At 44.4% G+C, this 18,692-nt stretch overlaps 2 long non-coding RNA genes across 3 annotated transcripts; both read left to right on the top strand.

The window, feature by feature from the left end:
* Nucleotides 1-787: 787 nt before the first annotated feature.
* Nucleotides 788-8,228, top strand: LOC114767301 (uncharacterized). Of its 2 annotated transcripts, XR_003742918.1 has the most exons (7): nt 788-937; nt 1,246-1,311; nt 1,495-1,552; nt 2,797-2,915; nt 5,116-5,206; nt 7,712-7,800; nt 7,875-8,228. It is a non-coding gene; the product is annotated as an uncharacterized LOC114767301 (long non-coding RNA). The 2 variants fall into 2 exon arrangements; XR_003742917.1 differs by having other exon boundaries at nt 1,495-2,915.
* A 3,240-nt stretch (nt 8,229-11,468) lies between these two features.
* On the top strand, nt 11,469-17,902 carry LOC114767300 (uncharacterized). The gene is made up of 2 exons (XR_003742916.1): nt 11,469-15,007; nt 16,968-17,902. It is a non-coding gene; the product is annotated as an uncharacterized LOC114767300 (long non-coding RNA).
* Nucleotides 17,903-18,692: the final 790 nt, after the last annotated feature.

Here is an 18,692-nt window from a genome sequence, read left to right as displayed (position 1 = left end):
ATGGATGTTTTGCCAAAAAAAAAGTTGGCCTGCGTTCCATTTGTCTGCACAACTTCCAGAATTAAGTGCCGCAGCGCAGCAAGCCAGGGTTCACCCGTAGTTCACAGTGAATTAAGATCCAAAGGCACCACTGAGTGAGAGAGGCTGTTAGCAAAATTCCTTTTTTAGCTTTGCTCACATCTTGTTCACTACTGGATTGCTTTTTATACAGTTCTGCCATCTAGGTCCATAAAGAATATTATATTACTGTTCTATGCCAATGCAATAAGGAAAATATTTATTCTGGAAAAAAACATAGTGTTGGTTGCATTGATCAAAAATCAAGTCATCAACATCCAGAAAATGTCTATTTTAATTCACCCAAATGTGAATTTATAGCCCAATTGAATATAGCAAAATAATAATTAACCCTATAGCCTGTAAAAAATGCAGGAAAAGAGGTCTGGTCCTCCTCCCGCTGGCCTGCAGAGGTAATCCTGAGCGTGGCTCTAATTAGAGAACCAGGGATCTGCTGCCATTCTACTAGCGTCCTGTCGGTCACCTTCACCCTGATTTGCCGCCTAATCTCATGCCTTTTTCGCTGTATGCAACTCCCCTGGTGAAGATCTTTGGACGTCCCTCAACAGCATCCTTACCAGTTTCACTCTGCGTTGTGATTGGCCAGAGGAAGTCAGGTGATCTCCAGCAGCTGTAACATTTCAGCCAATGACCTTCTGGTTCCAGCACTTCCTGCTGAGATCCACCCTCCTCTCCTCTCTCAGTCCCTTCCTCTGGTGGATCCCACTATGACTCCAGCATTCGATGATCTGAACCTCCTGACCACACACGACCATTATAGCTGCCGTTGTAGGAAATAGCAAGAGGCTCCGGGGCCCAGCCTGTGATTTCAGCTGAGCCCATCATCCCTGCTCAGTGGCCTGGCTACCTGCCTCAGTTGGTATTGAGCGCGAAGCGTTGCCTCGGGCAAAATCCATCAAAGATGTCTGTATGCAGGGCGGAGAATGTCATGAATAATTTATGCTTCCTTTCGCTCTCTCTATATATGTTCAGCACTGTAAATTGCTAAATGTTTTAGATCCAATTTGCTATGCAGTAAAACTCATTTTTTGAAGTGTGCATTGGCTTGATGAGATAATTTCCAAAAACAGGTTGTTAAATTCATGCACTATGGTTCAGCTCAGCCAGTGTTTTTTTCAGATGTTTGTTCTGTACATTTTCCCCCTTTCATCTCCGTAAACCTCAAAGATGCCGAAGACGGAGAGGATTTTCTCTTTATCACAGCCTTCTGCCTCCCCTGCCCCTAAAGCATCTGTATCCTTTTTATTAATCCATCTCAGGGCCTCTGAAGACTTTTAGTGCATTCATGTAGATTTTGTTTCAGCTGGGATCCCGTCCCACAGACATCACATGTCAGGGAACGTGGGAATTACTTCATGTAAATGAAAGAGTGAGCCAATTCACCAGTGAGACTAGCGCTCCTTAACGAGAAGGAAGCAAGAGGCGGAGTGGCTGCTCTCAGGTAATGGAGGAGCTTTGCTGTTTTCTGGGGCAGGTGAGTTTGCACTTTAGCTGTCAGAGTCTAGTGTGAGCCCACCAAGGGGAGAGATTCTGGGAGTTCACACACGACTGGGCCACCGTTCTCCCCCACTTCACATCAGACAGATAGACATCAATTATTCATCTCCAACTCCATGGCCGCAGCACTGCAGGCAAGGGAAACATTGTGTTATTTATTTATTTCATCATCATTTATTTAGTTAATTTCTCTTAATGGTTTGTCTTCTGTGTCCATTGTCCAATCTGTACCTTTATATCACAATCACTTGATTGATCAAGATCAATTGCATTTTTGACAGCTTTGTTAACGTGGTTCATTGCCCCTAAAAATGGGTTATTTCTATGGACTAATGGAGGACACCCCAGAGAGCACAGCTGTAATAATGGCCCGTGTCTGACCTCCTAGTTCTTCGCACATGAGAGATAAATGTCCACCACTAACTAAAGTCATCTCTAATTCTCGGTTCCAAAATTATTGATGGCTATAGGGATCATTTAAATGGTTAAATCAAAATGAGTGTAGTAAGTATGTGCAATATATTGATCATTTAAATTTTGCCTGCTTATGTACAGGCGCTACGGAATAATACTTAAAGGGGAAAAAATTTAATTTGTTTCCATTACTGCAACTGCACAATGTTTTCAATTACTCTCAGAGGTAGCGAATTACTCTTGGAGGTAGCGAATGAATGACAGGAGAAGCAGGCAGTGACTCTTTAACCAGCAGTAAATTATTGTTCATTACTGCATGGTATGGAGCCCGTGGCAGGATACCAACTCTTGATTGCATAAAAGGGTTTGTCCATCTAATGGGTTTAGCTCTGCATATCTGCATAGTTTAGCAGTGAATGAATTTTGCTCATACACACATAAACTATGCAATTTATACCTGTAACCGAGATATCCAATATTTTCTTATCTTTTCTTTTCATTAATTAAGCCTGTGCTAGAGAATAAGAAATCAACTGTCCACTCTACCCTTACAGAAAATCCCTTCCAGTGTAGCGTAAAATGACGCTAACTTAATAAAAGCTCCTTCCAGTTTCCTTTTAACTGAATCTGACCATTGATTTCCTCTGTGCCAGGAGGTATTGAATAGCAGATGAGTATTAATGCATGTGTGTGCTGGTGCATTACTTTTGCAAAATGATGGATGTGCTTTGGGTGCAAATACACAGATTTGCCAGGATGAAAACGACTTCATTCTGGGTTTCTGCCTCTGTGTCTCTTTCACTCCAGCTCTTGCATTTTGATGTCTATGTTTGATGTTTCCCCTAATCCTGACCTCCACATCTGCATCTGCCACTGGTAAAGAGCTATCGAAGAGCCAACATTGTGGCTGGTTATGAATTATACAGGTAAACTACCTGCTTGTTTATTCATCATTGTCATTTGAGTGTGATGAAGGTCATGTGTCATTAATTGTAGTGGAAGCTAAAAATAGCTATGTTGGAAAGAGGGAGTAAGGAGAGGGTTGTATGCACTCAACTGCCCTTACTGACTGGGGTCCTTTCAGGCCTTAGCGCATGGTTTCCGCTGAAAGCCACTTTAGACCATTCTCAGTGCTTAAAGAGTATCTCCAAACCTCATATGGCTCTGAGGATAGTTAGTCAGCTCTTTGATGTACCCTTAATAGATTAGCTAATGGAACGACTGACTACTGAACACAATTTGATATTTTTCTGCATTTCTCTTCTTTAACTGAATTCTTATACATTAATGTACAGCTAAAATTAATAGCCACATACGCAATACTTACATTGTTTTGTTAGACAGACAGATCGATGGATTGGATTGATGTATGGATGGATTGATGTGCAACAGACAAACAACAATAAAATACATGATGTAATATGTTAAAAGCATACATTTAATAATAATAATAATAAAATAATTAATAATAAATACTCATATAATGTGTGCCATTAAAAGACTCAATCAATATCCTTTAATTATGTACATTATAGAAAATGTGTCAGTCTACAAATTCAAATAATCAATCAAGGGTATCAGACTGAGTGGGACCTTACTAGTCTTATAGACCAGTATAACCAGTACATACAGTGTAGGTTGGTCATTTTGACCCATGCTAACCAGTTTATAATGATTAGGTCACAGGCAGTTTTTTCTGTTTAGATCTAACCACTTCAACCCTGCCTCTGTGTGTCTGGATTCAGATGGGATTGTCTCTTTTTCCACAGCAGGCTGTGTCACTAGGTCTGCACAGCTAATATTAGTGGAGCGGTTGCCAAGGCGGCATTGGAAGTGCGATTCAATGTTTTATTTATTAATTTCTCAGCCACACACACACACACACACACACACACACACACACATACTGCTATATCCTAGCAGCGTTTTTTTTATAATTGTAATCTCCTCGAAAGCTGTTGAGCTGCCACCTTTGTTTTTCATTTCTGATGTGCGTGTGTGCACATCAGAAATCTAGTGATTACACATTGCCATCAAGCATCATTCTAGAAAGCAAACTGTGGCAGTGTCTCTGACAATCAATTTCAAAATGATAAATTTAATGTTGTATTTCAACCACTCTCCTGGTAAAATATAAGTCTAGTTAGGTGGTGCATTAGATTTGCATTTTATATTCTTTATGTGCATAAAGACTCCAGTACTGCTCCAGAAATTGAGAGTAAGGACTCCAGTAACCTTACCTTCACTGTAACACCACTCACAGCTCAGAGCCACGCCCGTGTCTGTCCCCTCATTCTCCTCTCTGCTGTCTCCCACCGCCAAACTCCATCACTGTTTTTATGCCTGTATTGTTGCCGACCAACACACACAGACTATGATCCATTAAGATCCTCATGAAACATGAAAAACTGCTGGAAGGTCATGCACAAGGCTTCTGTGCTGCAGGATGGAATCATGTTTTGGGTAGATAGTAAGGTGACCACCCTTCTGGCAATACTAAAATTAGAGAATGAAATGAAAATATTAATTGAATCAGTACCAACATGTTTCATAACAGAACAGAGAAAAGAATAAGAAACACACAACCAACAGGAAAAAACACAAACAACACAGGTAGACAGTCAGAACAGTAGCCTAGTGGGTAAGACACTTGAGTGTCTTACTGGAGTGTCTTACCAGAGTCACAGGTTCAAACCCCACTTACTACCATTGTGTCCCTGCGCAAGACTCTTAACCCTGAATGTCTCCAAGGGGACTGTCCCTGTAACTTCTGATTGTAAGTCGTTCAGGATATGGCCGTCTGTGAAATGCCGTAAATGTCAGTTATTTTCTTCCTCTTCACTTCTCCATGGTACCAACATGCAAGGATTTAAAGTGACAATGATTCCTCTATAAGGCAGGCTAAGCAGAGCATAAGTGAATCAAGCATAGGCAAATTAGGCTATCTTAGAAAACCCCTGCAGTATAGAAAATGAATGTTTTAAGTATGGGTACTATATGTTTTAGTCCTTAACACACACGTGATTATTCTGTATTTTGTGTGTTGTTTTTCCCCCACATCTACATAAGAATGCAGATTGTGTATCAGCCAGTCTATGTGCTTTCCTGTTTCTCTGATTAATCCAGGCTGGATGACTGGTCTGCAGCTCACTCAGTCGCAGCTCAGTATCACCACCTGCCCTGGAATGTGCATCCTGCCACATGGGTGGCTGTGTGTGTGAGTCTGCTTGTGAGTGTGTTTTACATTGTGTACATATGTCTGCATGTTTTATGCTGAGTTTAAATTGTCTAGGTTTTTTCTCTGGGTTGATATTGAAGTTTGTGTGTGAGTGTTTGCCTGTGATTGAGTGTGTGTGCAATATTTATATATGGAGGTGTGTGTGTGTGTGTGTCGATTTGAGTATTGCTTGTCTTGCTGCTTCTTCACCATCTGTTCTCAGTCAGTGTTGTGGCTTTACTCCATGTCCTCTTGCTTTACTCATTCTTATAGAGCAGACTGCTGCTACCTAATGCAGCCTAATTTTTTAACACATTATTGGTGACCTTTTTGGCTGTTAATGTGAAATAGTGCTTTTAAATATTTATTTCAATGTATTCCAGACATACAGCAAAATTATTGAGATTTTAAGTTGGTGCATTTTTTATATTGTTGATAAAAATGTGTCCTTCTGTTGATTTTTTTACTATGTACAGTTTATCAGTTTTGAAAGGCAGTTGAGTGTTCTGCTGCCGTTACCCAAATACGGGTTGATTATTATATGGTAGCACTCTAGCAGGGTTTATATTTTCCCGTCAGTGACCCAGTGATATTAGAATTTTGTGCTGCCATCTATAAAAATCTCTCAGCTAAAAGGATTAACGAATATTCACATACAAGTAGCTGAGCAGCTTGTGGAATCATTTTCCCTGCATATAGAAAATAAATGTATTGAATGAATTAATTTCCATGATTAGAATGGCTGTAAGCTGTATAATTGCCCTGTATAATGGCAGCAGATTTGGAATCGATAAAAACGTGAGCAGCCAGTGTCAGCTTTGACCTTTCTGTGTGTGCAGAGTGAATGATGTTCTCCTGGGAATTGAAGGACTGCAAATGACACACTTGCCATTTGCCACAGCAAAATTCTAAACAAATCTCCTGATAAAAATAAATGTTCATGTAGAGTGAATCTAGTGTAGTTTCCGCTCCTTACAATCAGTAGTCACAGGGAAACACTCGGGGTTAAGTGTCTCAGGACGTAATGGTAGTAAGTGGGGTTATGAACCTGTGACTTTGTGGTCTTCTGGTTAATAAGCGAGTGTCTTACCCACTAGGCTACTACCACCCTACTATTTATTTTTATGACATTCTTACAGGCTCAGCCCCCCTGGAGAAACCTTATGGTCTGGGAAACATTTAGCCAGCAATGGTAGTATAACCAGTTCATTGACCACTTTTTTTAACACCATCCTATGACCATTTGCATCGCTTTATGGTTTTGGTGATGTGCCACATATCCTGAACAGACGAAATGGACAATCATTTACTGTGAATTTCAGGTCAAACATCTGTTCCTTTGCCAGAGGCTTATTCTGCCCCTCTTCCTTTTGGCCAGGTGGTCTTATACCTCCACATGCTGATTCTCCATATCACTGCAACAACCCACGGTGCTATGGGGTGGGGCGTAGCCAGAACTTCCCCCCACGTATCTTTGTTCACCATCTGCCATCAAAGTTGGCTCTGCCTGCTGTACCTGACAGGCCCCAGGGCTCCAGCCAGCCAGGTGCTGGTGATGCTCACACCTCTCCACAACACCGCTGCCCTCAGGGGGCGACCATCGTTGCTGTGCCAACTGTTTATTTCCATACCGGTGGCACAAATGCAGCCTGGAGTCTTAATTTAGACATAGAAAGAGACAGGCCCTGCTGTCAGGTGAAGAGGAAACAGGGTTCATGAGATTAGCAACAGCATTAATATAATGACTAAACATTTGCACAACAAATATAGAAATAAAATAAGTAAAATTTCAAGTGTATTTCTCGTTGCTGGTCCCAAACCCGGTTAAATGGGGAGGGTTGCATCAGTAAGGGCATCCAGCATAAAACCTTTGGCAGGTTAGATGTGCGGATGGCCAGACTGGCTGATCTGCTGTGGCGACACCTAATATGAGCTGCCAAAGGAAGGAGGGTGGTAGTAGCCTAGTGGGTAACACACTCGCCTAAGAACCACAAGACCCAGGTTCAAATCCCACTTACTACCATTGTGTCCCTGAGCAAGACACTTAACCCTGAGTTGCTCCAGGGGGGACTGTCCCTGTAGATTCTGATTGTAAGTCGCTCTGGAAGAGCTGTAAATAAATGCTGTAAATGTAAATGTAAGGAGGAAGACAAAGTCAGTAATTTCCTTTTGTCACAGAAAATAGTGACCAATATCTTTGGAGGTTTGAATAATACAGCAGATGGGTGGGTGCAAGGTTTATATGAACCAGGGCAATATCAAATACAAATTGTTATGATTGATAGCATTTTAAACTAAACATGAACAAATGTGCCAAAGCAAAATTATCACTTTACTTGTCGAGAAAATAAATGGAATATTTTAAAATATTGACCAACATCCAGATCACGTTTTACTAGGAAATTGCAATTTAAATATTCTGATTGCAGTAATGTCGCTGATATATTATGCTGTGTACTGTACATATCCCCTACTGTGCCTCCGTCTTGTCTGTGTTGTCTGTAGGTGTCTCAAGCAGGGCAGCCTAAGGAGCTGTCAATATGGGATCTGTCACGTGAATCCATCCACGTGACTGGGAGCAACACGGAGATGAGGTAACGTGACTCCCATAAATTGGCAAGATGGCCACTACCAGCTGCTCAGTCATTGATTGGCTTTTGTCAACTAGACTCTGTGCCAGGGGCATGGCACGGTGGATGCGGCGCAAGGTCCTCTATCACCCTTGGTTCCGGAACCCAGTCTGGAACTTAGCGCTGGAGCAGCACCGAGGGGAATGGCAATGTACTTCTAAACACTTTGTCTCTTGTCTTTCACTTCACTTTCACTTTCACGCCCCCACTTCTTTGTCACTGACATATCCAGCCTTTGTGGCAGAAATGAAGACCATGTTCTGCCATCTGGAAGGAGTGGAAGACATCTCATTGTTTATCATCTGCACGAGGGTTTTTCATTAGTCACTCAATTCACTGCGAAATTCTGGACCTTGGCTGCCTCAGGGCCTTGGCTGCCTCAGACTGGGCACTTCCCACAGGGTGCTGGGCACTTCACTGGAGGTGGGCATTCTCTGCAGCAGGCGGGGGCCGTTCTTCTGGGTAGGCATGTCCGCATCCAGAGCTGGAGAGGTTGGTTCTCTGCAAGGCAGTACCAGCAGCGCAGTTGCTGGAAGGAGACTCCCCATCACCCTGTTCTACCAGCTTACCCCTGTGTTGCTGTCTTCCTCCTTGCTGTCCATCTCTCTCCTGTAGTCATCGCACCACAAGTTGTCATATGGGTCCACACAGACCTGTCGATGATCAGGGAAGGGCACGATGGGAGGTGCCAACCCACAAGATCCACCCACGAGATCACCTTGTCTTCGCTCCCATCATCGTCAGTGTCCTCCCAGTCAATGGGGAGGCTTTACAGCAGAGGTCCTGGCTCGACATGGCAAAGATTGTGGGGGTCGTATCATCTGTGCTTGCTCAGTGACCTCCTCGCTGCTACTGACACCCTTGTCTTTGCCAAGGATCAATGTCACACTGAGGTACGACACACTATGGCTCAATCACCGGGAAGAAACCACTCAACCAGTTCACGGGGGTCGGATCCCTGTCCCAGAACACTCTGACCCCACAGATGGTTCTCCAGTGCCCCTCACTGGCGCCCACACTCCAATGCTTTCACTTTCCTCTGCTTTCTACATCTGCGCCAAAACCGGGGAAAACAACAAAGGAACAAACGGAAACAAATCCATGTGGCGATTGCCAGAGATAAAAACAACTATACACATAAATCACACAGTCCACATCAATGTCGCTGCTGGCTCTTGGGCTCCATGACCACACCCTGGGGCAAGATGGTAAGGCTCCACATGGTGGAGCACAGGTGGAATGCACCTTTTTCCAGCTTACAGTACAGTTGGTGGGTGAGCAATCTCTTTAGGACTGCTCTCACATGTTGGATGTGGGTTTCCAGGGTTGGTGAGTTAATGAGGACGTTGTCCAGGTAGTCATTGTTGATGAACTGCTGAAAGACGGGCTGAAGATGGCGACTAGGTCATGATAACAGACAGGGACTGTGTCTAGGACGGGACGTGGGGGTTCTGATGTTTACACAGAGAACGGAGAGGCTGTGGCAGAAGACATTGGTGAGGAGGGTGTAAGATTGGTCCAGAGGAAACGGGCCGACCATGAAGTTACCGGCTGCCCCGGAGTCCACAAAGGCGGTGGTGGAGACTGTGTGCTAGTTCCACTCCAGGACGGATGAGATGAATTGGGGGGAGGCCCAGTCGATTGCGCCGCTTCAATCAACTGGGTGGAATGTTTCTCGGACAGATGGGACAGATGGTGGTGTGAAGAGGAAGCGCGGTATGCACACAGGCCCTCCCGAAATAGCCATTCTCTCTCCTGATCAGTGAGAGCTGCCCGCTCAAGCTGCATGGGTTCCAAAGGTTGTCTGGATGAGTGGCAGCAGGTCGAGGTGGTGATGGTGGAGGTCGGGGAGTCTTGTGCACGACGGGATTTGAAGTGGTAGTTCTTGGATGAGACATCTCATTGTTTATCATCTGCACGAGGGTTTTTCATTAGTCACTCAATTCACTGCGAAATTCTGGACCTTGGCTGCCTCAGGGTCCAGAATTTCATGCTGAATTGAGGGAATTGAGTGAATTGACGGCAATGCCCTTGGATGATTTATTGCGAAGAGCTGGCCCTGTGAATCCACAGCAAGATGGTCAGTCAGGAAATGCCAAAGACATATGAAACCTCACTGGCTCTGCGCATCAACTGCCACCTGCTGTCTCATCCAAGAACTACCACTTCAAATCCCGTCGTGCACAAGACTCCCCGACCTCCACCATCACCACCTCGACCTGCTGCCACTCATCCAGACAACCTTTGGAACCCATGCAGCTTGAGCGGGCAGCTCTCACTGATCAGGAGAGAGAATGGCTATTTCGGGAGGGCCTGTGTGCATACCGCGCTTCCTCTTCACACCACCATCTGTCCCATCTGTCCGAGAAACATTCCACCCAGTTGATTGAAGCGGCGCAATCGACTGGGCCTCCCCCCAATTCATCTCATCCGTCCTGGAGTGGAACTAGCACACAGTCTCCACCACCGCCTTTGTGGACTCCGGGGCAGCCGGTAACTTCATGGTCGGCCCGTTTCCTCTGGACCAATCTTACACCCTCCTCACCAATGTCTTCTGCCACAGCCTCTCCGTTCTCTGTGTAAACATCAGAACCCCCACGTCCCGTCCTAGACACAGTCCCTGTCTGTTATCATGACCTAGTCGCCATCTTCAGCCCGTCTTTCAGCAGTTCATCAACAATGACTACCTGGACAACGTCCTCATTAACTCACCAACCCTGGAAACCCACATCCAACATGTGAGAGCAGTCCTAAAGAGATTGCTCACCCACCAACTGTACTGTAAGCTGGAAAAAGGTGCATTCCACCTGTGCTCCACCATGTGGAGCCTTACCATCTTGCCCCAGGGTGTGGTCATGGAGCCCAAGAGCCAGCAGCGACATTGATGTGGACTGTGTGATTTATGTGTATAGTTGTTTTTATCTCTGGCAATCGCCACATGGATTTGTTTCCGTTTGTTCCTTTGTTGTTTTCCCCGGTTTTGGCGCAGATGTAGAAAGCAGAGGAAAGTGAAAGCATTGGAGTGTGGGCGCCAGTGAGGGGCACTGGAGAACCATCTGTGGGGTCAGAGTGTTCTGGGACAGGGATCCGACCCCCGTGAACTGGTTGAGTGGTTTCTTCCCGGTGATTGAGCCATAGTGTGTCGTACCTCAGTGTGACATTGATCCTTGGCAAAGACAAGGGTGTCAGTAGCAGCGAGGAGGTCACTGAGCAAGCACAGATGATACGACCCCCACAATCTTTGCCATGTCGAGCCAGGACCTCTGCTGTAAAGCCTCCCCATTGACTGGGAGGACACTGACGATGATGGGAGCGAAGACAAGGTGATCTCGTGGGTTGGCACCTCCCATCGTGCCCTTCCCTGATCATCGACAGGTCTGTGTGGACCCATATGACAACTTGTGGTGCGATGACTACAGGAGAGAGATGGACAGCAAGGAGGAAGACAGCAACACAGGGGTAAGCTGGTAGAACAGGGTGATGGGGAGTCTCCTTCCAGCAACTGCGCTGCTGGTACTGCCTTGCAGAGAACCAACCTCTCCAGCTCTGGATGCGGACATGCCTACCCAGAAGAACGGCCCCCGCCTGCTGCAGAGAATGCCCACCTCCAGTGAAGTGCCCAGCACCCTGTGGGAAGTGCCCAGTCTGCCCAGACCATTTTCAGGAGCAGCAGGTTCATTCCAACCCTTCCTTCCCTTGCTGTCAGACTCAGAGAAAATCACCACCATACTCTGGCATCTGACTGGGTCATCTTAAGGCTGGGGTGCAGCCCTGTGGCGGCTGGAAAAGACAGACATGAGTATCTGGGACTTCCTGGAGCTGTTCAGGGCAGAGTTCGATTGGTCGGACCCTGCCCCACCACCACAAACAGAACCAGCAAACAATCCAGATCCCAACGATCCCTGGAGCTGGAAACACCAGGAGGGATGTGCAGGGGTAGGGTCTGCACGTGTCCAGATGTCACCACCCTGTTGTATGGTAAGCAGTTGCCAGATGGTCTTGGACTACCTCCCTGCGTGGTGCAGGGAGAGGAGCTGGGAACACTAGCAGGGACTGTGACATTCCGTGGCGGAGTATGTGTATGTTCTGTTTGTGTGTCTGTCTCTCTCTCTCTCTCTCTGTAATTTTGCAGGGTGGCTCCTCAATCCCATGATTGGACCCCTCCCCCTTCCTGTCATGATTGGTGGGCTGTAATAGAGCAGAGGGCTCAGAATGGCGTCAGCTTTGGGACAAGAAGAGAGGGTGTTGGTGTGAAGTGAGGAAGGTCTTGGTGTGAAGTGAGAAAGAAGTGGTGTGATGTGAAGGACTGTAACCAGAAGACACGAATACTAAAAAAACTCATCACCATCAAGTCAACTAAACAACTTAAGCTGTCAGGCAGGTGGGCCTTCTTTTTTTGAGCTATTCAATATCCACCTGTCCTACCATCCTGGTTCCCAGAAGCAGAAAGCCAATGCCCTGACCCAACAGCACACTCCAGACTCCTCTCCCTCTGAACCCAAAACCATCCTTCCATCCCACCACATCATAGGCCCTCTCCGGTGATCCCTGGAGACTAAGGTCTGGGCTGCCCAGACGTCAGACCCTGGCCCAGCTAGAATCCCCCCAGGATGCCTGTACATCTCCAACACGTGCTGGTCTGATGTCCTCCACTGGGGTCACTCCTCTGTCCTCTCCGACCTTCCAGGACGATAACGGACCATCTCATTAATTCGTCAGGCGTTCTGGTGGCCGTTGTTATGATGGGACATGCAGGCCTACGTGGATGCATGTGATGTCTGTGTTTGGGACTCTTAACACTCCTGCTGTCAGCCCCTTGTGCTCTCTACCAATTTCTCATCGTCCATGGACCCACCTCGCCTTTGGACTTCAGCCTGACTGTGGAGCGACTCTCATTGCAGGAGCTGGAGGTTGTAGGTTGTTGAAGAGGGTAAGACTGAGACATATTACTTGGCAGGACATACTGGGAAACAATGATTTATTAAACAAAAATCACACCGGCATGAGAGCCGAAAACGGGAAATAAAAGAGGAAAACTAAGGCGTGTGCTGATTGCCAGAACTGAAAACACCTAATCATGACAGAGCCCCCTCCATGGGCTATGTCCTCGGAGCCCGAGCAGCACAATACATTATCGAGGAGGAGGTGGGTTGGATGGCACCAACCACCTGCCCTGCTGTGTTCTCCCACTGGAGGACCCGGACCCTCTGGCTGGCTCCCAGACATCGTCCCACATGGTGGCCTCGGTCCCTTCAACCTGCACATAAAAGTCATGGCCAGACCATCCGCTCAGCCCCTTCTGTGTCCATTGGGAAGAAAAGGGGCCTCCTCCTGCATGTCCCAACTGGATCCTCATGCCTTCCAGGAGGTTCTGTGGCCAATGCCTGGTCCGCCCTGCTTACTGCCTAACGGAGGACCCAGCTCTGTCGTGGTGGTGTGGCGTGGAGGGTGGTGGACATCGCCTACTCCACCAACTTTCCCCCACGTCGCAATCTTCCTCCTGGTTGTCAAATTACTGAAAATTGACACTTTGTGGTTACATTTATTTTTGCGATGAAATGTTTTCTGCAAAAATATATATATAAACTGTGTAAAAAAAAATTTCTTAATAACAACTATTCTAATACCCAGCTATTAACAGTAACTATTTAAACATATATTGAGTTAGACCTGGACAAGAGGGGTGTAGAGTGCTTTCATGTCATCTTTTAAACAGTTTGTCCATCTCTTGTCCTGTATTCGGCCAACTACAGCCAAGTCCACACTGTCAGACTGGTATTGTCAGACTGGTATCCAAACTCTAAGTCTGCCAGTCAAGCACATTTTTCTTCAAATGAGGCTGGGTTCTTCTGTAATATCATTTTTCAACACTCACGCCATTAACAAGCCTAACCTCAGTAATGGCAGACAAAAATGAGAGAAGAATCATGGTATTCTAATTGGTCATGAGAGTTGGTTTGTAAAAGCATCAGCTCAGATTTATAACATCTCCCAACTCTGTAATGCGATTACAGAATGGACCTTTGAGATTACAAATCCGTCTCTTTTTACCGCAGCCGGGCCCTACAGGATATCTCCCCACAGCCCTGATGAAATATGGCCGCTCTGCCAAAGCATTGACTGGAGAGGGTACTAAAGCTGTTTTATGCTGTGTAATAATTACTGTTATTATCTTAATGCAGCGCAGTTTTATGATCTCAGAGGCATTTTTTACTGGCTCTCTGGAACCTTCTCAGTCACACTGTTCATCTCCATCAGTCTGGAGCTCAATTGCACATGCCCCCCCTTCCCCCCCACTCCCATCCTCCTTTATGAGGGCTGATTCATTGGAAAGCGGCTGCTGTGTGTTTGGTCCAGTGGGATGGAACTGCAGTTGATTTATGATAGATTGTTTAAAGCCGGAAATGCTGTGGTACCCTACATTATCTTAAACTGCACATTTTCAGCACATTACATTATTGAATTTAACATCAGCAGATTAGCATCAGTCTACGGTCATCCTATACATACTATATAATCTGAAAGGAGGCTATATATTACATTTCACATTTAAAATGAAACTGAATTCAGGTGACACTTATTCAGAGGGAAATTAATTTATTACAAGGTCAGTCTCCCTGGAGCATCTCAGGGTTAAGAATCTTGTTTAGGGCCACAGTGGTAGACAGAAGGATTCTAATCTGTGACTATGTTGGTCATCAGGTTGATAGAAAGTTTGTTACCCACTAGGACACTACCACTTGTCATAATAAATGTTTTGTAATTTCTACTTGCATGAAAGGAATATGCATTTAAATCCACAATTTAAAAATAGAATTAAGGAATGTGCAAAGGATTAGGAACATGGAATATGTTTTATAAGCAACTGTAATGTTCTTTGTTCTGTTCTTTAATTGGCATTAGCATGAACCCCTAACCTCTCTTCATTGTTGTTGTGTAATTTGCATAAAAATAATGGGTGCACCCACATCCACCAGCCCTACGGAGTGGGTGTGACTGGGGTTCCATGATCGTGTTAATTGCATGCGAGTTCTTGCTGGCGCTGGAGCAGAGACAATCCAGGCTGAGGTGTGAACAGAGTGGCTGAAGGCAGCAGATGAGCCTAGAGCTGGAGATCTGGGGCTGAGATGGGGGAACTAGCTACCGGCAGAGGGTCTGCATCAGTGTGTGTGTAAGGCACCCTTATTTCTGTGTTTAAATTAGACTGAATTTATTATTTTCATGTTATTCAGAGAGAAAAGGGGGTGGGTTTGGCAGTTAATAGATGCAGAAGAACCTATACATGAGCATTTTCTAATGTTTTTTTTTGCTGGGAGAAGTTGTGCTTGTTGTAGACTGTCTCATTTGATTTAGATTTTTTTTGTATGTGTGGAACTCAACTCAACTCCATTCTAGAAGAGAGTGTTATTTCTCGGCAGCCTCTGGGTCCATATGTCCTCTTAGTAGACGGGGTGATGTCAAGTCAATATAAATTGATCAATATTAGAGTGATCCCCTTGATCCTGCAATGACACTTCTGGTGTGATGGGATCCGATGTAGATCCAACAAGAGCATCAATGAATGCTGATGAGTTTGAGGCTGTAAATGATATGAAATTACTTTTAAACAAAAAATTAACAGTCATCACTCCATCGTCCCAAGCTACCAACCAGATGACATTTTACTGTTGTTTGTGCCTGTGTCCTTCTGGTTCATATGTAGACTTATCAGTCTCACTTTGGTGCATACACTTAAATGGGAAGTTACACATTTTTGCCTTTGACTCATGTTTGGTAGAGAACATGACAGATATACTGACCACCCAAGGCTGCATGCCAGTATATGGGCAAATGGCACATAAAAAAAGAATGATATCAAATGGAATTGTATCAATTATGTTTATCTGTGGAAAATAATACAATGTTACAGAATATATTGTCAATTCACATTCAACAAATGTTACATGCGCAAAAAAATGCAAAATGCATTTTCTGTGTCTGACCTGAGTACGATCAGGTGCAAGAGGTCATATGTATGGTATTATATTCTAATACCACATCTGGACTCCAGTAATTCTTCCCAGTGTTTCAAAAAAGTGGAAAGGATTAAGCCATCATACATGCAGCCATTGAAAGAGTCGTGTTAAACAGTACCGATCCATTGATGTAGGCCAATCCATTATTCAGAATGGAGTAGCCCAAGTGCCAAATGAATTTGTTTTTCCTTTCCAGTTGGACGCCAAAATAAACGAGTAATCCCAGTCGTATGGTAAATGTGGGGAAATTCATTGGCTTGAGTGTTATTGCTTCTCTGGAAGGGCAGTTGTTCCCTGAGCCAGCAGCCCCATGCTCTGCATCATCTGCTGGTTAATTATCTCCTCCTGCATTCATGATTGCTGTGATTGGAGCTGTTGGAGCAGGTGTGTAAGAGTATGGCGACATGAATATAAACAGCTGACACAGGACATTGTTCAGGACATAAATTTACATTCAGTGGTCAGTTTATTAGATTTAACCCCCTTTTTACCATCTGAAGGCCATTTATCAATCGTCAGTTTCTGGCCACATATTATTTAGATGTGGGATCTCTTATGTTATCAAAATATTCACATATTATTATCACTTCTGGGGGAAATAGAGAGTCCACTATCAATTTGATGACTGTAAATATGTATGTTCCTATAGGACAAGTCTTTCTATGATAGGTAAGGACAGCCTTTATTAGTATGGATGCATGGATGTCCTCTTCTTTGTGTGTAATGTTTTCTAGGAGTTACCTTATGTTCCTTGGTTAGTTATTACCCTTATTTAGTTATCATGTATTCCCACAATCCTATTGTGATTAATGTTATTATTGTGTTGTATTTGCACCCCCTCTAGACCAGGCACTATGCTACCTTCACCTGCATCTGTGGCTTAAAAATTATGCTCCATCGCAAAATTTATTCAACCAAACATTTTCTATAGACTTCAGACATCACAGTGTGAGATTCCACCTCTGAACAACTGACATTGCTTTTAACAACTTCCAGCATTGAATAGTGCATTAGCAGCTTCATTTATAATTAGGTTGATGAGGGAAGTGTATTTTTTTTCCTCATGTGGTATTTGCAAGCAAATGTAGATTGGCGGGTGTGTGGCTCTGTGTGCAGCAGCGGCAGCAGAACAGGTGTTCCCATCACACCTCAGCACCACGGCCAAAGTGAATCAGACAGCAGAAAATGCAGACACAGACATCTGCTGTTTCTAAGAGCATCCGGCACTGGATGTGAATATCAATGCAGCTCCTGCTGGATTTACCAAGCGCAGGGCCTAGCCAGTCAGGACTGCAGGTAAAAAAAAGGGAGAAGTCTGTAATTTTTATCACAGGTACAGAAATAATGTAAGAAACAATCCAGCAAATCATATTGTATGATTTTTAAATAATTTATTTGTATATGGTGCAGAAAATATGAATTTAGCACATACAAATAAGCAAGAATTCTCGCCCTCACAGACCTGTAAACTCATCTATCCTTCACTCTTGAGAACGGTGAGGAAACAGCCCAGAACTACACGGGGAACTGGTCAATGACCTGAAGAAAACTGAGACCACAGTAACAAAGGTTACTATTAGTAACACACTACATCGCCATGGATTAAAATCCTGCAGCATTCGAAAGGACCATTATACAAATAAATAAAATTCATACAGTGTGATTTCCTGGATGTTCTTTTATATTCTGTCTCTGAAGTAAAAATTACAGACTTTAATAATGTTACAAAGATGCTAAATGACTAACTGAAGTGTTTAACCACTATTAAATAATATGATAAGAAGGGTGTAGGATTCAAAACAGGATGAAACAGGGTTTGTTTGTTTGGAGAAATCTGGTTAATCTGATTATGTTGCTAGATTTACCACTGTGGCCTGAGCAAGATTCTTAACCCTGATTATGTTGCTAAGGTGTGCTAGTGTTGAAACAAAATACTGCACATATAACTAAAAAGGCAGACTTCTCTTATGTGTGTATAATATTACATATGTCTGTGTGTATGTGTAATCTGTTGTAACTTTGGAGTTTATATAATAAAAATTGTAAATGTTTGTGTTTTGCTTTCTATTTTCATAGTGTTCTTATGCAGTATACACAGGGGGAAATGGGAGTGTTTGTCAGAAATCACACAGACTGTCTGCAATTGGGCATGCGTGCACACGCCTGTGCGTGAGTGCGTGAGCTGTGCACTCACTTGCTTGACTAATGAGCTGGATGGTGAGGGACGTGGGGGTGAGCTGCATGTCTTTGTTAAAAGGGGCAAATCTTGGCCCCTTTCTCAGCAGCGTGGTCCCAGGAGACGCCAGAGAAACGGCCTAATTGAATCAAGTACACATGGTGCCTCAGCAGCCTCTGTGTGTGTGTATGTTTGTGTGTGTGTGTGTGTGTGTGTGTGTGTGTGTGTGTGAGAGGCTTTAGGCTTTGAAGCTTTTGTTCTCTTCAACACCATGGACAGCACCCGGGGGTCCCACAGCTGCAACTGGTTGTCTACGGCTGGAGTAGAGAGGCATTCTGCTTTCCACTTCTAAGGGGTGTTTGTGTTTATATCTTATGTTGTGTGTGTGTGTGTGTGTGTGTGTGTGTGTGTGTGTGTCTATATGACTTGTGGGCGTTTTGCATCCTATTGTTTGTATTTGCATGTCTGAAGCAGCACATTTGTGTTTGTGTGTGCTTTTGTAGCTTGATGTCTACATTTATTACATTTATGTAAAATTCTATATATAAGAGAATGTGTGTGTGTGTGTTTGTTTTCTGTAAAGCACACTTTGGTAATCTATATGCGTTTGGATCAATACTGAGGCTCTTTGACGTGTGAGTGAAATGAAGACGTGCAGCACATGC

The sequence above is a fragment of the Denticeps clupeoides genome, chromosome 17 (assembly GCF_900700375.1).
Source record: "Denticeps clupeoides chromosome 17, fDenClu1.1, whole genome shotgun sequence".
In the NCBI taxonomy this organism is placed as follows: domain Eukaryota; kingdom Metazoa; phylum Chordata; class Actinopteri; order Clupeiformes; family Denticipitidae; genus Denticeps; species Denticeps clupeoides.
This window is presented reverse-complemented; position numbering and strand designations above follow the sequence as displayed.